We start from the raw sequence: 12,561 nt of genomic DNA, 5'->3' as shown, positions 1-12,561 counted from the left end.
GGGGGGGGGGTGTTCCCCAGGTTGGAGGAGCCAGGAGAAAGGAGAGGGTGGGGAGTCTGGTTTAGGGGACATTCCCGAGAAATATGGGGGGGTATGCGTGGTTTGAGGGGGGGGGTCCCAGGTTAGCGGAGTCCTCCCCCCCCCCGGGCTGGGGAAATCCGGAGAAAGGGAGGGGGATGCCTGGTTTGGGTGGGGGGAACCTGTTCTGGAAGGGGAGTCTGGTTTGAGGGGGGGGATCCCCAGGTTGGAGGAGCCCCGAGAAAGGGCGAGGACAGCGTGATTTTGGGGAGGGGGGGTTGTTCTGGCAGGGCACCCCCGTTAAAGGAGGGGGCTGGGGGTGGCAGGGATGCCTGGAGTGGTGAGGAGGGGGTGTTCTGATGGGTGACCCCCCCTTTATGGAGGACTGTGGTTAAGGGGGGGTCATCCCCTGAGTGAGGGGAGATTGATTGGGGCACCCCCAGCTTTGGGGGAGGCTGGAAAATCAGGGGGAGAGCGTGGTTTGGGGGGGTCATCCCCGAGAGAGAGGTGGGGGGGGGGGAAGGAGAGGCCTGGAGCTGCTGGAGGAGGGGGTGGGGGTTCCAGTGGGACACCCCCGTTTAGGGAGAGGGGGTTTAGCTGCGGGGACACCCCCTGTTCTGTCAGAAACCTCTGCAGAGGAGCTGACGGGCCTTTGGTTTGGGGAGCATCTCTTGTTTGGTGGGGGGGTACCTGCACTAAGGGGTGAGGTTGGGGTTGATTTTCAGCTTTTTAGCCCCTCTGGTCCCAAGAGGATGCAGCCCCCTCCCTCTGTTCTGGGCACAGCGGTGCTGCCTGGCCGGGGGTGACAAGGAGGGGTGACAGCAGGGGGACATCCCTGTTGGGGCAGGGAGAGGGGGATCCCCCATCCTGCCATGGGCCTCATCACACCCCCAAAATCCTCACCTCCAGATCAGGCTGCTGAGCCCTGATTTGGGGGTTCCGCTGAGGATTTGGAGGGGAAGGGGTGATGAGAGCCCTCCCTTCCCCTCATCCCGCCAGCCCCCCATGTCTTTTCCTCCCCTAAATCCCTGCTCCGTGTCTGGATGCCCCGCGGCGAGTGCCAGCTGGCCCCCTGTGCGGCCCCGTTATAGTAGGTACTATTTTGGAAAGAGCAGAAGACACCGAAGCAGTTAATGAGGAGAGAAATACGTTAGCGGAGAAACTCCTGGATCGAGAGGAGGAGGAGGAGGCTTGGGGTGGGGGATGCACATTTCGCTGCCCTAATTGATCCGGTGCCATCCTCGTCCCCACGCACCGGGAACATCCACTGGGTGCCTCAACTTTCGCCGGGAGGCTCCAAGTTACACAATCACCCCGTTATTAAATCTCCTCCTGCCATGGCTTCCATCATTCCGGGCCGCTGGAAAAGCAGCGATTTCCCAGGAATGGTTGTAATCCACGGACATGGAGGTGTACCCACCACGCTGCCATCATCTCTCCCTTCCCCTCTGGATGTATCCAAGGATTTTGTTTTTTTTCTCCCTCGATTTTTTTTTTTTTTTTCCTTTTTAGCCTTTAGCCTGTCATGTGGCCGATCACATGTTTGATGTTAATAACCTCAAACCCAGGGAAAGGGGATCCGGGTGGCAGCCGGAGCGTGGAGGCCCCTCAGGCTCGGAGAAGCTTGATGGGAGGGTTTTTTATTTTTTTGTTTTTTTTTTTTCAGGAATAATCCCGGTTCATTCACAGATTTAGGGGGGATCTGGGGTGTTCCGGGGCCGTACATGTGGCATGGTGATTTGTAGGTCTCCAGGCGGTCGGTGCTGTCTGTAAATCTCCTGCTAAATCCCAGGCAGCTGCCTGTGTTTAGGTTGGCCTTGTTCAGGAAAGGTAATGTCAATGCAGCCATTATGATTCAGCTGAGTTGGCCGGATCCAGGCACTCTCCTTTTTCCTGGAGTTTCCAGATCCCAGGAATCCTTGTCAGAGATCCTGCTGGTCCCTCTCAGGGGTTTGGCAACCCCACCAAAAACCCTGCTAATTGTTGTCATTAATCCCTATCCAGGTGAAGTGGATAGCTCACTCCAAAATCGCCCCAAAATCCACATGAACTTCCCAGAGATTGTTTTTTAATCCCTCAGATGTGCTGTGGAAATTTGGGGAGAATTATCTCCTTCTGAGGTCAGGGTTATTGTTTAAAGGTGGTGGCATTGTTCATGGTTATTAATAATTAAAAGCTGAATATAAAAGCTCATTTTGTTCTGTGGAAAATGCCTGCAATTAAGTAGGATGTGGAATTTTAACTATGTTTAACCTATATATTTACGTCCCCAGGGCCTTGCAGAAGGCCTTAACTGTAATTATGTTTAGTCAGAGGAAATGCAGTTTTGGGCTAAAACTTGTAATGGGGGAGCTTCATTATTAAAATTGCAAATTTTGGGGTGTGTCAAGAATTGATTTTTATTAAAATCTTGAATTTTGAGGTGGGTCATGAATTGTTTGGCTTTTTAACCTCCAGTTTGTGGGTGCTTCAAGGAATTATTTTTACTAAAATCTTGGCTTTTGAGGTAGGTCAGGAGCTGCTTTTTTTTAGATCTCGCATTTTGGGATTTGTCAGTTCGTTTTTATTAATGTCTCAAATTTGGAGGTAAGAACTGCTCTTTGTAGCTTAGTTTTAACAGGATGCTGATGGTTGATGGTGGCAGAGACCACTAATGTCCAAATTTTGGTCTCCAAAGAGCACTTGGGAAGGTTCTGCTGGAAATCTGGGGGTTTAGGGAGTCTGGTAGTCTGCATTAGCCCAAAATTAGGCTTGAATTACCTGGTGGATCCATGGGATTGACTGATGGATCCACATCCTACAAAATCCACATTATTCAGGTGGGAATGATGCTTTGGGCTGCTGCAGTGGATGGACCCTGGAGCTTGGGGTGTTCGTGCCCCTTTAAAACAAACCTGCAGAGCTTTTTTTTTTTTTTTTTTTTTTTTTTTTGCTTGAATTTTTTGGTCATTTTCGGGTTGAATTTTGTGATCCTGCTCCGTTCTTCCTGCTGGAAGGTGTAAAATCCTCAGGGAAGCAGAGCTGTGTCCAGTTGCATGCATGACAAATCCTTTAAAAAACCAGGATGTTGGTATTTAGACACCAGAGCAAATAATCCACTGGAATTTCTCTCTACCCTTGTGTTATTTTGTGTGTCATGGACAAAATGTTGGGAAGCTGCTGAGTGGCCAGGATGCAGTGCCTTCTTTTTGGAAGCTGATGTTGGAAGTCAGAGACATCCCAAATTCCCATCCTGTTACAGGCTGTGATTCCTGGAGTGGAATTCCTGCTTTTCTGAGAAAGGCTGAATCCCAGGAATTGTGGTGTAAAGCTGGGGCTGGTGCTGTAGCCAGGTGTCCTGGAAGTGCCTGGGATTTTCCCAATTTGTGCTTTGCTGTCCTTCCTTAAGGACTTTCAGGCACCTTTCTCCATGTCCAGTGTGTTTTTTGTTTTTTTTTCCCAAATGGAAAACATTTAAAGTGTGTGTGGGAATTTTAAAACCCCCTGGTGTGACGCTCTCTGAAATTTCAGTGTCCAGTTTGTGTGGGAACCTCCTGGATGTGTTTCAGGTAGGGAGAGGGTCTTGGATAGAGGGACAGGACAAGGGGAGAATGGATTCCCACTGCCAGAGGGCAGGGATAGGTGGGGTATTTGGAAGGAATTCCTGGCTAGGAGGGTGGGGAGGGGCTGGGCTGGAATTCCCAGAGGAGCTGTGGCTGCCCCTGGATCCCTGGAAATGTCCAAGACCAGGTTGGAGCACCCTGTGACAGTGGGAGGTGTCCCTGCCCATGGCAGGGGTGGATTGAGGTGATTTGGTTGGAATGAGGTGATTTCAAGGCCCCTTATTCCCCCAACCCATTCCATAATCCACAGTTCCGTGCTGTCACTGACCCGTTTCACACCCAGCCAAGATTTTTGGGAGCACTGGGACACCGGGAGCTCCCGTAGCCTCAGTGACACCTCCAGCACCTGCCTCAGCCCAGGTGGAATCACACCCAAGGAGCTTCTCCCTCCTCTCTGTGTGCCTCCAGAGCTGCTGGAGAGCAATCCCACAGGATTTGTTCCACGAGGCTCCCACAGCCTCTGGGGAGCCCAAACCCAGCCTCAGATCAATCACTGCCTCCTCGGGAGAGTTCAGAGGCTGTTCCAGTTCATCTCGCTGCCTGAAGAGGCTTTTGGGGGATGAAAAATGTGCAGCTTTCTTCCCACCTTGTTTTTTAATATCATCTACAACTCTGGGAGCTCGAGCGTTGGATTTTCTCCAGGTTGGGAGGTGTTGGGAATTTTCATCACGGAGCAAGCACCGATACGAAAGTCAAAGTAGGTTTTTAATTGAGGGAAATCTTAAATATAAAGGAGATTGTGGGGGGTTTAAATTCGCTGGTTGGTTTGGTTTGTTTAGTGTTGATGTTCTGCAGGAATTAGGGAATACCTAGGGGGAAAAAGGAGCTCTGGAAGTGGCTAAAAATGGAATAAAGGCCAAGGTCCATGTGCTCGGACCTTGGGATGCCAAGGGAAAAGTGCGAATGCCACCAGGGTCAAGACATGGAGGGGGATCCCTAAAAAGCAAGTTGTGTCATAATGCAGCAACTTGGCTGGACAGAGCTCAAGGAGGTGTGGGGTGAGGCAGTCCTTAAAGCAGGAACCCCGTGGGATCCCATGGAATTACTTGGGAACGTTGTATTTTGGGGGCATTTCCAGGAAAAACCCCAAAACATGACAAAGTATATCTGATATTATTGTTGCATATAAACAGGAAAGATGCTTTGTTATCCATAAATGGGATGTGCTGGGAAAAGGGGCCAAGTTTGGGGCTGATTTTGCTGGATCTTGTGGCATTTCATCCCAAAAACAAATCCAAAGGCAAATGTCTTGGGATAACACAAGCTGTTCCTCTCCGGAGTGTTCCTGGGATGCCCCAATCAGAGCCAGAGGTGCCTCATTTTGGGCTCAAAGTTCCAGATCCTGGGATACAGGGATGCTCTGCTGGCTAATAAACATGCTAATGAACAGAAATGCTGGTGGCGAACCCCAAACCCAGCCTTGGGCACAAAACACCACTGGGGAACAGCAATAAAGCATCAGGGCCCATGGATTGGGCTGGGATTTATCCCTTCCCTCTGGGAATAGCAGCAGCTGCTTCAGGTGGGCAGGGCAGGAGGGAAGGTCGTGTTCCTCAGGATCCCACTGTTTAATGTTACTTTTCTGGCTATCAAGCTGGGAAAGGTTAATCCCATTTTCCCCACTCGAGGCCGTGAAGGGCCTCGTAGCAATAAACGAGCCCGGATTAATTAGATACCGTGCCAAAAGGGTGGTTCTTATTTAATGAAAGGTGTCAGAGTGGAGAGAGGAGTGGGTTTGGGGCTGCTCTGGCTGCACAGGCAGGAGAAGGGAAGGCTGTTCCTTAGGAAGTAGGGCAGGGTGCTGGCTTAAAATAGCTCTGAGCGCTGGGCTGTGCTGAAGGAGCTATTTAGGTAAATCCTGGGGTCTCAGTGGGGGCAGAGCCGCCTGCTAATCTAAAGATACTCCTTGGAGATCTATATTTGTCTGGGATCCTTCCCAGCTTGGCCGGTTTTCCAGGTATTCCCTGCCCGATCCCGCCCGGGGACGGCGGGCGTGTTTATGGGATGGGGATGGCTCTGATCCTAATGGAACCTGACATCATTAAGCAGCAGGAAGGAGGGAAGGTTGCTACGTTAGAGGCATCAGCGTTATCCCATAATGCAGGACTTGGCTCCCAGAGGTTCCTGGAGCTCCTGGGATCTCCGTGCCAAAGGGGCACATTCCGGTGGCACCCGAGAGCCAAGGCAGGTGTGGAATCCTGGAATTGGAAAAGGATCTTAAAGCTTGTCTCATTCCACCTTCTACTATGCCAGGTTGCTCTAAGCCCTGTCCAGCCTGGCCTTGGACACTTCCAGGGATAGAGAATCTGCAGATACCCTGGGAAAACCTCTCGGGACAGCAGGCGTGGGGCAGAGGTGAGGTGGAAGATGCAGGGTGGATGCTGCTGTGTCAGAGGGTGCTTTAAAGAAAAAGGACTCTCAGTGCAGATTTAAAGGATTTTCCTGGCAGGAGGAGGCATGTTGGGCTGTCCAGGCTGTTCTCCTGATTTTCCAGCCTCTCAGACTGCTGCCTGGTGAGAGCATCAGGGCAGGGGTGGAACAAGGTGATCCTTAAGGTCCCTTCCAACCCAAACTATTCTGGGATTCTGTGATCTCCCTGTTCCCACTGAGGAGCAGAGCTGGATGTGAGCACGTGGAGCAGTGGGATCTCCTTGGACTGGGAGCCTCCCTGAGGAGCTCAGGGGGGGAGTTGTTTCTCCAAAATTCTCCACCAGCCTTTCATCTGAGGGTTCCTTTGGCCATGGTGGGCCTGGAAAATAAGAGTTTAAAGCATCTCCCTGCTCCAAAATGGATATGGGGAGAATTTCCCAGGATGAATTTCAGCAGAACAGGAAGAAGTGGTGTCGACCTAGATTGCTCCAGAAGATACTCCCCTTTTATCAGCTGCTGAGCCTAGCAAAAACATGGTAAAATGGCTTCTCAAACAGAATATTATCCCAAAGGTGATGTTTTGGAAAAATACCACGAGGGTTTCCTGGAGGAAGAGTGACCAGGACACAGAGGCTGGAATTGCTGCTTCAGCAGTAGCTGGAGGCTCCTCTCACCCTGCTCCATCCCTGACATGTGCAGGTCTGGGAAGCTGCTCTGGAAGCAGCACTGGGACTGATTTATCCCAATTTCTTTTTTTTTTTTTTTTTTTGTTATTTTGGTTTGCAAGAGAACTGTTCTGGCTGATTCCCAGAGTGGCCACTGGGAAGATTTGAATTTGTTTGCAGCTCCCTTTGGCCCATCAGCACCTCAGTGTGGTCTGAGGTGACATGTGGGTAAAGATATTCCCAAACCTGGGAGTAAGCACCTTACAAGGAATGTTTTACCCAGAGCAGTTTATCCCAGTCAGGGTGAGACTTCAAGGCCTGAGACGGGAAGAGAAACCAAGTCCCTGATTATGTCAAAATTCATCATTTTGTGCTCACGTTCCCCATTTAGCCATGCTGTGACCACCTTTTGCTGGATGCATCCAAACATTGGCTGCTCCAGAATATTTCTGGGGGTTGTTTAGTGCAGGATTCCCACGTGGATCAGCCCATTCCCCAGAGTGAGATCTTGGAAGGACACAGAGCCGTGTTTGCTTTGAGCAGGTTTGAAATGGGATCCAGAAGCCCCTCGGGAGCCGGCAGCAGGGTCGGGTTCACATTCCCGGGATTTGCCTTTTCCACAAAGCCCCTGCTGTGCCTCCATTAATGATCTATTAGTGGCCGTGCTGGAACCTTGGGAAACAGGTGGTGAATTTCCCTGCCTGCTGACATCTAGGAATCCCCTCCTGGCTCCTTTGGGGAGCTCACTTTTTTTTTTTTTAAGTAGTTGCAGCTGTTTGCTCTAAACTTCTTCCTTTTCTCTTCCTTTTTCCCCCCCTCCTCCTTTTTTCCCACCCCCTCCTTTTTTTCCCCCCCTCTCCTTTTTTGACCCCTCCCCTATCCTTTTTTTCCCCAGGCTTTGCAACAACTCCCTGAAATCCCACCAATGAAAGGGAGACACCGGGTTTGTTGAGTGATGATTTTGTGGGAATACACTGATTTTTAACCTCTGGAAAGTTTGTAGAGCTGGAGGGTCTCAAAGACAGAGGTTTTCCAGGCTGGAATTGCAGGTTTTTGGGCTCTCCTTGGTGAGCTGGCACTCAGTGATGTCCAGAGCCCACATCCCTGGCAGAGGACTCAGCTCTGGCCTGATTAGCTCAATGACAATCCCAGGAAAATCCGCATCAGTGCTGGTCATTAGGAGCCAAATCTGAGCTGCAAACTTGATGGACCTTGCAAGCAAACATGGATTTTATCACTTCAGGGAGGCTGAAGACCCTCAATGCCCACTGAGAATGTGTGTGAGGTCTCTGATCCACAGAGAGCTTTGGCAGGAGCAAGGCCAGCACCACGGATCCTGCTCTGGGTTCAGCTTCGTTCCAGAGTCAGGGCAGGATGTGGGGTGTGAAGAGCCCCGGCTGCCATGCCAGGAAAGCTTTGTGAGCAGCTCTGCTGGCTGGGAGCTGGTGCCTGGTGTGGCTTAAATCGCCCCTGTTCTAATTAAATACTCCTGGGTTTAATCCTGGGAGCAGACTTCCAGCTCCACCTCGTGGGACCGTCACCGCCGCCTCTGGAATTGGCAGCCGTGGCAAAAGCTCAGCCCTCAGCTCTGCTGGGGAATCCTCTTCGGGAAAGGCACCTTGGTTTGTCCTGGCCTCACTGTTCACTGGCCAAATTCCCAGCAGAACCAGGATAATCACCTGTTACCCCAAAGATTTTAGGGAGCCGGGAGCACTGTTCAGGGAGCTGTAAGGTTTCAGTGTTTTATTTCTTCCCTTTGAGGGTGGTGAGGCACTGGAATGGTTTTCCCAGAAAATCTGTGCCTGCCTCATCCCTCAAAGTGGCCAAATCCATGTTGGACCAACCTAGTGGAAGGTGTGCTGAAATGAGATCATCTTGAAGGTCCCTTCTCACCCAAACCATTCTGGAATTCTGTGCTGTTTCCTTGGAAATTCATGGCTGGGCTTGGGTCTGTGTGGTTTTTTTGGCTCTCCATGCCGTGTTTCCGTGGGAGCCGTGAGCACGGCCGGGGCTGTGCTGTTTGTGTTTGCATTTCCATACACAGAGCTGTCACCTGCTTTTTTTAGCCTTAAATGCACCTGGCTCCTGCTCAACCCCAAGACCTGCCAGCTTCTCCCAACGTGGCCTCAAATTTTGGGTGTTACTTCTGGGATGACTGGGAGGGAGTTGATGAAGCAGGGATAGATTTTTGCTGTTGAGAACGGCTCTTTTGCTTCATCCCAGCTCTGTTTTGGGCTGACTCTGTCCCCTTCGAAGAAATCATTCATTCAGCTCGTACAATGCAGATATTTTTAGGGTTTATTGTGAGGAGATAATTCTGGTTGTCCTACAAAAAAGGAATCCGTGGCTCCAGGTGAGGATCAGAGCCAGCTCTCCAAACCAGTAGCACACTGGGAGGTCGGATTCAGTTCTGGGGAGTTCTGGATAAAACTGGGACATTTTTCAACTCCATCCTTTCAAAGGAGCTGCTGTTCTGGAGGAATTCAGATAACCCCAAATCTCGTGGTCTTCCTGCAGCTCTTCCAAGCCTGAGAAGCAGAACTCTGGAATTTTTTTTGTTTCCCCTTTATTTGTGAGTCTCTGGAGCTTCTGAAATCTGGAGGTTCCTTACCCAAAGCAAAAAAGGAGGATTGGAACATGCAAAAATTTGGGGTGAAACAGATGGAAATGGCAATAATAATAATAACAATAATTATAATAATTCACAGCTCTTGCTATTTTTATACAAGAAGGTGTTTGCTTTATTTGGTGATTTTTTCTTTGATATTAATGTTGTTTATTTTAACAAGGGAAATAAGAAACATCTCAGGTAGGAAGTGATGGAACTCCACTTTTTTTTATTTTCCCCACAGAGCTCCTGCAGCTGGAACAAGCAGTTCTGTGCCATGGCAGGGTCAAGCTGCCTGTGCCAACCCTGGAAAATGACACAGACTATTTGTCAGGGCTTGATCCAAGGAAAAATCAGGATATCAAACACACATACACACACATACCTGATTTTGCAGGTTCTCACATCAGGGCACCTCAGGGGAGGAAAAAAAACCTCCCAGAAAGCAGGGTGGGGATTCTTAAAGCAAAGACATTTTGTGTTTAACGACCAGAAATTCATGTGGCTTAATCATTTTGGGAAGAATAAAGATTGTTCTCAAAAAATTACCATATAAAACAGTTCCTAAAATACAAAAAATAGTTTATAAAAAGAGTTTGAAAATATATAATAGATCTATAAATACACAACAGGCTAATACATGTTAAAAGTGTCTGCAAAACTTAATACCAAACACCCAGCCATTATAACCTTTTACTTTATTATTTGTCTCCTATTATCTTTTATTAAACCTTTTTAAATCTACCCAAAAAAATAAACCTCATTTTTCACAGGAAGCAAGGGAAGGGGCTGTGTTTGGATTCACTCCTAGATGTGCATGGGGAGCTCCAGGGAAACCTCTCTGGAGTTTGTTTTTGAGGATTTTGAATCCTGTGGGATTATTTTGGGGGGGGGGTTGAGGGGACCCCTTTTCCCTGCTGTGTTGGGCCAGGGCTGCCACTCCTGGCACGGAGCTCTTGCTCCTTTTTCAGTAATGAATGCTGAGGTCCAGCCCTCCAAGAGTCTCTGGGATTTATAAACAATCATTTGTGGATCACTTTGTTTTCTCTGTCTGGAGGTGGGGATGGGGCAGCCCTGATGAAGCTGAATTTTAAGGACAGATGTAGGGAAGAATGGGATTTTTTTTTTTTTTCCTGTGGGATTTTCAGCTGGTACTGAGGGATGAGTGATGGTGGTGGAAAAGCAGCTTTTCCCCAAATTCTCCCATCCTTAACTATCCATGTCCTCTCAGAATGTTACAAATACTCCTTTGCTCGTGGCCTGGCAAATAAAATCTGTGTTAATTTGGCGGGAAATGAAATCTTGCCCTGGAGTCCAGCAAAGAGATCCCTTTGATTTTCCTTTTAATTTCCCTCTCATTTTCCCTTGGGCACACCTGACCTTTTAATCCATTTCACACCTCAAACTTTGCTTGCTTTTGTGTCCTTTTGTTTGTGGATTGGCCCTCAGCATGTGTCCTGTTGGTGGAGCAGGAATTGCCTTTTCCTGGGAGTGGGTTTGGATGCCCTTGGTGGAATTATAAACTCCAGACCTTCAGATTTCACTGTTCAAACAAGACTGGGTACAACACTCGGGTTTGTGTGCGGAGGGAGGGTGGCACAGAGGTCACAGGGTTTAATTCTTGGAATGTTGTGAGTGTTTTATGCATCATTTTCATGAATTATTTGGGAGCTGGCTCTGAGGATGAGCTCAGCCTGCTGTGTCTGCACTGCCTGGGCATTCCAGGACCAGCCAAGGAATGGCAGGGACAGGAGCAACAGGGTTTGAGCTGAAAGAGGGGAAATTCAGGAGAAGGAATTCTTCCCTGTGAGGGTAAGGAGAGGCTGGGATGGAAATCCCAGAGAAGCTGTGGCTGCCCCTGGATCCCTGGAAATGTCCCTGGAAGCAACCCGGGCTAGTGGAAGGTTCTTCCATCCCAAGGCACTCCACAAGTCTGATTTTCTTTTTTTTTTTTTCTTTTTTTTTTTTTTTTGTGAGATAAGGAGTTACCTCCTCATTTTTCAGATAGGAGCAGGAGCTGGGTGAGTCTCTCCACCCTTCTCAGTGCCCTGGAGGCACAAAATTCTAGGTCAGTTTGTTCTGAGGGCTGTTCCTGCTATTGCAGAGCCCAGCCTGGCTGCAGGAGCATCCTCTTCCTCCTGTCCCAAAAGAATGGAGCATGGATAAGGATAAAATCGATCTTTAATTCAAATGGGGTGACTGAAGCCCTGGCAAAGCCAAGGAGGAGCCAGTTCCTGGTCGTGCCCAGCTCCTTGTGGGAGTGGAGCTGTGCAAAGCCAAGGAGGGAACTTACATAAAAGTTCTTGGCTGAAGCCTCAGATTTGATCTTGCATAACTTTGCTCTCTGGGGCTACCAGGAAAAGGCAAAGCCAGGAGCTTCCCATGGATCTCTGGATGGGCAGTGCTGTCCTGGGCCCACATCCCATCTTTGCTGAGCTCTCCAACCCCACTTCTGGGGCTTTTCACTTCCTTAGGCTGGTTCCAGAGGTGTTGGCCATGCTGGAGGGCCTGGATTGATGGGCAATATGGAGATGAACAGTTTCTATTTCTCTGTTCTCTTCCTTGTAAATCGTTTGCCCTCCAAGAAAATCCCTTGTTCCAAGTCCTGGACCCACATTTCTACCCAGATCCTTTTTGCTCTCCCTCATCCCAGCTGATTCTCTTTGTGTCAGCCCCACATCTTCCCTCATTTCCTGCCTCACTGCCAACCTTACAGTGATCCAGAGGGGAAAAATCCTGCACAATGATTGTTTCATCCACCTCCAGAGGGGGCTTTTTTTTTTTCATTTTGGAGCAGAGCTGGGCTGTGGATGCAGTAAAAACCCTGCTCCAGCCCGTGTTGGTTTTAGCAGGTCTGGTTTAACCCTCTTTAATTGGCAGGGAAGGCTCTGGAGCGTTCCAGGCACGTGGGACACCAGAGCACAACTTCCAAAGGGATCCATGAAAGTGGGGCCACCTCGTTGCAGGCACCAGCTCCCCTTTCATTAGAGCCACTCCTGCAGTTCCTGTGATTTGAAAATTGATGTTCAGCTGGAAAGAATCTCTGGTTTCCTTTTGGGATTTTCAGGGTAAATTGCTGCTGGATTTGCATTTAAAAGGAAGCAGTGGCACCACTGTTCTCACTATTATTTGACCAGCTCTATCCTGGAAAATTCAACATATTTTGGCTATCACAGGGTGGTTCAGGTTGGAATAGAGCTCCAGAATCACCAGGTCCAAGCTGTGCCCCATCCCCACCTTGTCACCAGCCCAGAGCGCTGAGTGCCACGTCCAGGTGTTCCCTTGGACACCCCCAGGG

This window comes from Cinclus cinclus, chromosome 29 (genome assembly GCF_963662255.1).
Source record: "Cinclus cinclus chromosome 29, bCinCin1.1, whole genome shotgun sequence".
Taxonomy (NCBI): domain Eukaryota; kingdom Metazoa; phylum Chordata; class Aves; order Passeriformes; family Cinclidae; genus Cinclus; species Cinclus cinclus.
Note: the sequence above shows the minus strand (reverse complement) of the source record.